The following is an 8,848-nucleotide window of genomic DNA, read 5'->3' as shown; positions in this document are numbered from 1 at the left end:
CACTCTCATTATCACATAGCAAAGGGACTTTGGTTAGTTTGTAACCATAGTCCCGCAGGGTTTGCCTCATCCAAAGCAATTGCGCGCAACAATGGCCTGCGGCAATATACTCGGCTTCGGCGGTGGAAAGAGCGACCGAATTTTGCTTCTTTGAAGCCCAAGACACCAAGGATCTTCCCAAGAACTGGCAAGTCCCCGATGTGCTCTTCCTATTGATTTTACACCCTGCCCAATCGGCATCCGAATAACCAATCAAATCAAATGTGGATCCCCGAGGGTACCAAAGCCCAAACTTAGGAGTATAAGCCAAATATCTCAAGATTCGTTTTACGGCCGTAAGGTGGGATTCCTTAGGGTCGGATTGGAATCTTGCACACATGCAAACGGAAAGCATAATGTCCGGTCGAGATGCACATAGATAGAGTAATGAACCAATCATCGACCGGTATACCTTTTGATCCACGGACTTACCTCCCGTGTCGAGGTCGAGATGCCCATTAGTTCCCATGGGTGTCTTGATGGGTTTGGCATCCTTCATCCCAAACTTGTTTAGAATATCTTGAGTGTACTTCGTTTGGCTTAGGAAGGTGCCTTCTTGGAGTTGCTTGACTTGGAATCCTAGAAAATACTTTAACTCCCCCATCATAGACATCTCGAATTTTTATGTCATGATCCTACTAAACTCTTCACATGTAGATTCGTTAGTAGACCCAAATATAATATCATCAACATAAATTTGACATACAAACAAATCATTTTCAAGAGTTTTGGTAAAGAGTGTAGGATCGGCCTTTCCGACTTTGAATCCATTTGCAATAAGAAAATCTCTAAGGCATTCATACCATGCTCTTGGGGCTTGCTTGAGCCCATAAAGCGCCTTAGAGAGCTTATAGACATGATTAGGATACTTACTGTCTTCAAAGCCGGGAGGTTGCTCAACATAGACCTCTTCCTTGATAGGTCCATTGAGGAAGGCACTTTTCACGTCCATTTGATAAAGCTTAAAGCCATGGTAAGTAGCATATGCTAATAATATACGAATTGACTCAAGCCTAGCTACGGGTGCATAGGTTTCACCGAAATCCAAACCTTCAACTTGGGAGTATCCTTTGGCCACAAGTCGAGCTTTGTTCCTTGTCACCACACCATGCTCATCTTGCTTGTTGCGGAAGACCCATTTGGTTCCTACAACATTTTGATTAGGACGTGGAACTAAATGCCATACCTCATTCCTAGTGAAGTTGTTAAGCTCCTCTTGCATCGCCACCACCCAATCCGAATCTTGGAGTGCTTCCTCTACCCTGTGTGGCTCAATAGAGGAAACAAAAGAGTAATGTTCACAAAAATGTGCAACACGAGATCTAGTAGTTACCCCCTTATGAATGTCGCCGAGAATGGTGTCGACGGGGTGATCTCGTTGGATTGCTTGGTGGACTCTTGGGTGTGGCGGTCGTTGCTCTTCATCCTCCTTGTCTTGATCATTTGCATCTCCCCCTTGATCTATGCCGTCATCTTGAGGTGGCTCATTTGATTGATCTTCTTCTTCATCAACTTGAGCTTCATCCTCATTTTGAGTTGGTGGAGATGCTTGCATGGAGGAGGATGGTTGATCTTGTGCATTTGGAGGCTCTTTGGATTCCTTAGGACACACATCCCCAATGGACATGTTCCTTAGCGCGGTGCACAGAGCCTCTTCATCACCTATCTCATCAAGATCAACTTGCTCTACTTGAGAGCCGTTAGTTTCATCAAACACAACGTCACATGAGACTTCAACTAGTCCAGTGGACTTGTTAAAGACCCTATATGCCCTTGTGTTTGAGTCATAACCAAGTAAAAAGCCTTCTACAGTTTTAGGAGCAAATTTAGATTTTCTACCTCTTTTAACAAGAATAAAGCATTTGCTACCAAAAACTCTAAAATATGAAATGTTGGGCTTTTTACCGATTAGGAGTTCATATGATGTCTTCTTGAAGACTCGGTGAAGATATAACCGGTTGATGGCGTAGCAAGCGGTGTTGACCGCCTCGGCCCAAAACCGATCCGATGTTTTGTACTCATCAAGCATGGTTCTTGCCATGTCCAATAGAGTTCTATTCTTCCTCTCCACTACACCATTTTGTTGAGGTGTGTAGGGAGAAGAGAACTCATGCTTGATCCCCTCCTCCTCAAGGAAGCTTTCTATTTGAGAGTTCTTGAACTCCGTCCCGTTGTCGCTTCTAATTTTCTTGATCCTTAATTCGAACTCATTTTGAGCCCGTCTCAAGAATCCCTTTAAGGTCTCTTGGGTTTGAGATTTTTCCTGCAAGAAGAATACCCAAGTGAAGCGAGAATAATCATCCACAATAACTAGACAGTACTTACTCCCACCGATGCTTATGTAAGCGATCGGGCCGAATAGATCCATGTGTAGGAGCTCCAGTGGCCTGTCGGTCGTCATTATGTTCTTATGCGGATGATGGGCTCCAACTTGCTTTCCTGCCTGACATGCGCTACAAATCCTGTCTTTCTCAAAATGAACATTTGTTAATCCTAAAATGTGTTCTCCCTTTAGAAGCTTATGAAGATTCTTCATCCCAACATGGGCTAGTCGGCGATGCCAGAGCCAACCCATGTTAGTCTTAGCAATCAAGCATGTGTCGAGTTCAGCTCTATCAAAATCTACTAAGTATAGCTGACCCTCTAACACACCCTTAAATGCTATTGAATCATCACTTCTTCTAAAGACAGTGACACCTACATCAGTAAAGAGACAGTTGTAGCCCATTTGACATAATTGTGAAACGAAAAGCAAATTGTAATATAAAGAATCTACAAGAAAAACATTGGAAATAGAATGGTCAGGGGATATAGCAATTTTACCCAATCCTTTGACCAAACCTTGATTTCCATCCCCGAAAGTGATTGCTCGTTGGGGATCTTGGTTTTTCTCATAGGAGGAGAACATTTTCTTCTCCCCTGTCATGTGGTTTGTGCACCCGCTGTCGATGATCCAACTTGAGCCCCCGGATGCATAAACCTACAAAACAAGTTTAGTTCTTGACTTTAGGTACCCAAATGGTTTTGGGTCCTTTGGCATTAGACACAAGAACTTTGGGTACCCAAACACAAGTCTTTGACCCCTTGTGCTTGCCCCCAACATATTTGGCAACTACTTTGCCGGATTTGTTAGTCAACACATAAGATGCATCAAAAGTTTTAAATGAAAGGCTATGTTCATTTGATGCATTAGGAATTTTCTTCTTAGGCAACTTAGCACGGGTTGGTTGCCTAGAGCTAGATGTCTCACTCTTATACATAAAAGCATGGTTAGAACCAGAGTGAGACTTCCTAGAATGAATTTTCCTAATTTTGTCCTCGGGATAACCGGCAGGGTATAAAATGTAACCCTCGTTATCCTGAGGCATGAGAGCCTTGCCCTTAACAAAGTTAGACAATCTTTTAGGAGGGGCATTAAGTTTGACATTGTCTCCCCTTTGGAAGCCAATGCCATCCTTGATGCCAGGGCATCTCCCATTATAGAGCATACTTCTAGCAAATTTAAATTTTTCATTTTCTAAGTTGTGCTCGGCAATTTTAGCATCTAATATTGCTATATGATCATTTTGTTGTTTAATTAAAGCCATATGATCATGAATAGCATTGATATCAACATCTCTACATCTAGTACAAATAATGACATGCTCAATGGTAGATGTAGATGGTTTGCAAGAATTAAGTTCAACAATCTTAGCATGTAGAATATCATTTTTATCTCTAAGATCGGAAATTGTAACTTTGCAAACATCAAAATCTTTAGTCTTAGCAATCAAATTTTCATTTTCTAATCTAAGATTAGCAAGAGAAATGTTCAATTCTTCAATCCTAGCAAGCAAATCATCATTATTATCTCTAGGGTTGGGAATTGAAACATTGCAAACATGAGAATCAACCTTAGCTAACAAATTAGCATTTTCATTTCTAAGGTTGTCTATTGTTTCATGGCAAGTGCTTAGCTCACTAGATAGTTTTTGACATTTTTCTACTTCTAGAGCATAAGCATTTTTAACCTTAACATGTTTTTTATTTTCCTTGATTAGGAAGTCCTCTTGGGTGTCCAAGAGATCATCCTTTTCATGGATGGCACTAATCAATTCATTAAGTTTTTCTTTTTGTTGCATGTTGAGGTTGGCAAAAAGGGTACGCAAATTATCCTCCTCATCACTAGCATTATCATCACTAGAAGATTCATATTTAGTGGAGGAGTTAGATTTAACCTTCTTCCGTTTGCCGTCCTTTGCCATGAGGCACTTGTGGCCAACGTTGGGGAAGAGGAGTCCCTTGGTGACGGCGATGTTGGCGGCGTCCTCGTCGGAGGAGGAGTCGCTTGAGCTTTCGTCGGAATCCCATTCCCGACAAACATGAGCATCGCCGCCCTTCTTTTTGTAGTACTTCTTCTTTTCTCTCCTCTTGCCCTTCTTGTCGTTATCCCTGTCACTGTCACTTGATAATGGACATTTTGCAATAAAGTGACCGGGCTTACCACATTTGTAGCAAACTTTCTTGGAGCGGGACTTGTAGTCTTTCCCTCTCCTTTGCTTGAGGATTTGGCGGAAGCTCTTGATGACGAGCGCCATTTCCTCATTGTCAAGCTTGGAGGCGTCTATTGGTTGTCGACTTGGGGTAGACTCCTCCTTCTTTTCTTCCGTCGCCTTGAATGCGACGGGTTGAGCTTCGGATGTGGATGGATCATCAAGCTCGTTGATCTTCCTCGAGCCTTCGATCATGCACTCAAAACTTACAAAATTCCCGATAACTTCCTCGGGGGTCATTTTAGTATATCTAGGATTACCACGAATTAATTGAACTTGAGTAGGGTTAAGGAAAATAAGTGATCTTAGAATAACCTTAACCACCTCGTGGTCGTCCCACTTTATGCTCCCGAGGTTGCGCACTTGGTTCACCAAGGTCTTGAGCCGGTTGTACATGTGTTGTGGCTCTTCCCCTTTGCGAAGCCGGAACCGACCGAGCTCCCCCTCGATCGTTTCCCGCTTGGTGATCTTTGTGAGCTCATCTCCCTCGTGCGCGGTTTTGAGCACATCCCAAACCTCCTTGGCGCTCTTCAACCCTTGCACTTTGTTATACTCCTCTCTACTTAGAGAGGCGAGGAGTATTGTTGTCGCTTGAGAGTTGAAGTGCTCGATTTGGGCCACCTCATCCTCATCATAATCCTTATCCCCTACGGATGGTACCTGTGCACCAAACTCAACAACATCCCATATACTTTTGTGGAGTGAGGTTAGATGAAATCGCATTAAATCACTCCACCTAGCATAATATTCACCATCAAAAGTTGGTGGTTTGCCTAATGGGACGGAAAGTAAAGGTGCATGTTTAGAAATGCGAGGGTAGTGTAGGGGAATCTTACTAAACTTCTTAAGATCTTGGCGTTTAGAAGTTACGGAGGGCGCATCGGAGTCGGAGGTCGATGTTGATGAAGTGTCGGTCTCGTAGTAGACCACTTTCCTCATCCTCTTTTGCTTGTCCCCGCTTCGATGCGGCTTGTGGGAAGAAGATTTTTCCTTCTTCTCTTTGTGGTGAGAAGAAGATTTCTTCTCCTTCCCTTTGTTGGAGGAGCTCTTCTTCTTCTCCCTCCTTTTGGTGCGGGACTCTTCCGATGAAGTGCTCCCTTGGCTTGTAGTGGGCTTTTCGCCGGTCTCCATCTCCTTCTTGGCGTGATCTCCCGACATCACTTCGAGCGGTTAGGCTCTAATGAAGCACCGGGCTCTGATACCAATTGATAGTCGCCTAGAGGGGGGGGTGAATAGGGCGAAACTGAAATTTACAAATATAAACAAAACTACAAGCCGGGTTAGCGTTAGAAATATAAATGAGTCCGCGAGAGAGGGTGCAAAACAAATCGCAAGCAAATAAAGAGTGTGACACGCGGATTTGTTTTACCGAGGTTCGGTTTTTGCAAACCTACTCCCCGTTGAGGAGGCCACAAAGGCCGGGTCTCTTTCAACCCTTCCCTCTCTCAACCGATCCCACGGACCGAGTGAGCTTTCTCTTCTCAATCACTTGGAACACAAAGTTCCTACAAGGACCACCACAAGTTTGGTGTCTCTTGCCTCAATTACAAGTGAGTTTGATCGCAATGAAAGAATCAAGAAAGAAGAAAGCAATCCAAGCGCAAGAGCTCGAAAGAACACAAGCAAATCACTCTCTCTAGTCACTATGGCGTTGTGTGGAATTTGGAGAGGATTTGATCTCTTTGGTGTGTCTAGAATTGAATGCTAGAGCTCTTGTAGTAGTTGAGAAGTGGAAAACTTGGATGCAATGAATGGTGGGGTGGTTGGGGTATTTATAGCCTCAAACACCAAAAGTGGCCGTTGGGAGGCTGTCTGTTCGATGGCGCACCGGAAAGTCCGGTGCACACCGGACATGTCCGGTGCCCCCGCCACGTCATTACTGCCGTTGGATTCTGACCGTTGGAACTTCTGACTTGTGGGCCCGCCTGGCTGTCCGGTGCACACCAGACATGCACTGTTCCTTGTCCGGTGCGCCAGTATGGGCGCGCCTGCCTTCTGCGCGCGCAGAGCGCGCATTAATTGTAGCGCAGGTAGCCGTTGGCGCCGAATAGCCGTTGCTCCGGAGTTGCACCGGACAGTCCGGTGCACACCGGACATGTCCGGTGAATTATAGCGGACTAGCCGTTGGAGCTTCCCGAAGATGGCGAGTTCCTGAGGCCGACCTCCCTCGGAGCACCGGACACTGTCCGGTGTACACCGGACAGTCCGGTGAATTATAGCGGAGTCGCCTCTGGAGATTCCCGAAGGTGGCGAGTTTGCGTTGGAGTCCTCTGGTGCACCGGACACTGTCCGGTGGCACACCGGACAGTCCGGTGCGCCAGACCAGAGGTGCCTTCGGTTGCCCCTTTTGCTCCTTTGTTGAATCCAAAACTTGATCTTTTTATTGGCTGAGTGTGAACCTTTTACACCTGTATAATCTATACACTTGGGCAAAATAGTTAGTCCAATTATTTGTGTTGGGCAATTCAACCACCAAAATTAATTAGGGACTGGGTGTAAGCCTAATTCCGTTTCAATCAAACATGTTCACCTTGATCCCAAACTTAAAACCATTTGGCCCCATTGACAAATTGGCGCCAAAATACCTCTAGAACACCCTGGAGAAGTTTGAACCCAACCCTAAATCGTTTGACACGACTTGGCACAAGTTTTGTCTCGGTTTGGACAGCTAGGACAGAGACAACTTCCCACCCTCATATCTCTCTAACCTGACCACATCTTCCCTTGGAACTCACATGAACTAGGTAGCCCTAGGTGCAGGGAAGAAATCTCTCACAAGTCTTAGGGCAAGATTCGCATGTTTTGGCCGCTCAGCAGAGGGAAGAACACGAGCAGAAGCAAAGAGCCACGTGCTCGACGCGCTCTGAGCTCGCCAGTGCACGCCCGCGCGCGCCCCCGTGTGCCCCGCGTCGCGCCAAAGCCGAGCCGGCGCCGTTGCCCGCGCCCGCACCTATAAAGCCCCCTCAGGCGTCAACCGTACTCCTCCGCGCACGCTCGACCTCACCGGAGCCAGAGATCGCCGGCGTTTGCCCTGCAGACAGCGCGCCCGCGGCCACCCGATCCCCCGCCACCGTAGACCGGCCTGCAGAGCCCTTCCCAGCCACGCCCGACCCTCGGAAGAGACCGTGCATGCCTTGGTGAAGCTCCCCGAGCAAGGAATCGGACTTTGCCTCGCCGGAGAAGCCAGTCCACGGTCGCCGGACTTGACCCGACCGCCGGTGAACGTAGACCGGGTAAGCCTCTGCCCCATTCTTCGATTCCTTGCGCACATAGCCTCTACGTCATCCCGTGGAGCTCATCGTGCCATTTAATTGAACTAGATCGCCGTGGTTCAGCCGGAACACCTGCCGCCGACGAGACCACCCGCCTGCGCACGTGGACCGGTCGATTCCAGCCACCACCGTCGTCGAGCCGTACCTCGCTGTGACCGCTAGGACCTCCCGAAGCCAACCCCGCCCCTTGTCGGACCTCTCTCGCCGCCGGTAAGCCGCGCTGCCCTTTTCCTTTCCACGGGTACTGTTTACAAAAGGGGAGGGACCTCGGGGGAGAAGAAGGAAAGGCCAGGGGGTTTTGTGCGCTGTCAGTGACTCAAGGGAATAGTGGCGCAGGGTAGAAATGAGTGGGTTGATTTAGAAAGAACCCAGGGTCTTCGGTGCAAAGTAGTTTTCCAGGAAACCTTTTTAAATATTCTGATTTAAATCCAAGGAGAACTTGAAAAATTCATAACTTCAGTTTGGTTTACCCGAATCGAGTCAAACCAATTTTGCCAAATCCTAAATAATGTAAACTGCTTAGAAAAAATATAAAACCTCTAAGTGTTACAGAAAACTTTAAAGTTTTGATTTAAATAATTAACTGGTCAAAAGCTAAAAGAAATAAGGAAAAATAGTTACACTAATTGACTAGGGTTAAGAAAATTTAGAGAAGTACTTGATCACTTCCTAATCTGTTCAAAAATAATAAACCCCTTTGTACACCAAGTTAAGGTAGAGTTTACTATTTAAATCCTTTTTATCCTAAAGTTAGAAAAAAATATTAAAGGTGGTTTAAATAAAGAACCAGGGAGCACCCACATTTTTCTTAGTTTACTTATTCAGTATAGTTCACTAGGAAAATCTATTATACCCTTGTTTAGTACAAAAATAAATGAGATACCTTTTATTTTAAGAAAACAAGGAGAACTTAGAAAAACCATAGAAAAATAACCCCAAGAAGAAAACACCCCAAACCTTGGGATAGCTAATGTTTTGTTATTAAGAACATAGGAAAAATATGAA

The sequence above is a fragment of the Zea mays genome, chromosome 4 (assembly GCF_902167145.1).
Source record: "Zea mays cultivar B73 chromosome 4, Zm-B73-REFERENCE-NAM-5.0, whole genome shotgun sequence".
Taxonomy (NCBI): Eukaryota; Viridiplantae; Streptophyta; class Magnoliopsida; order Poales; family Poaceae; genus Zea; species Zea mays.
This window is presented reverse-complemented; position numbering follows the sequence as displayed.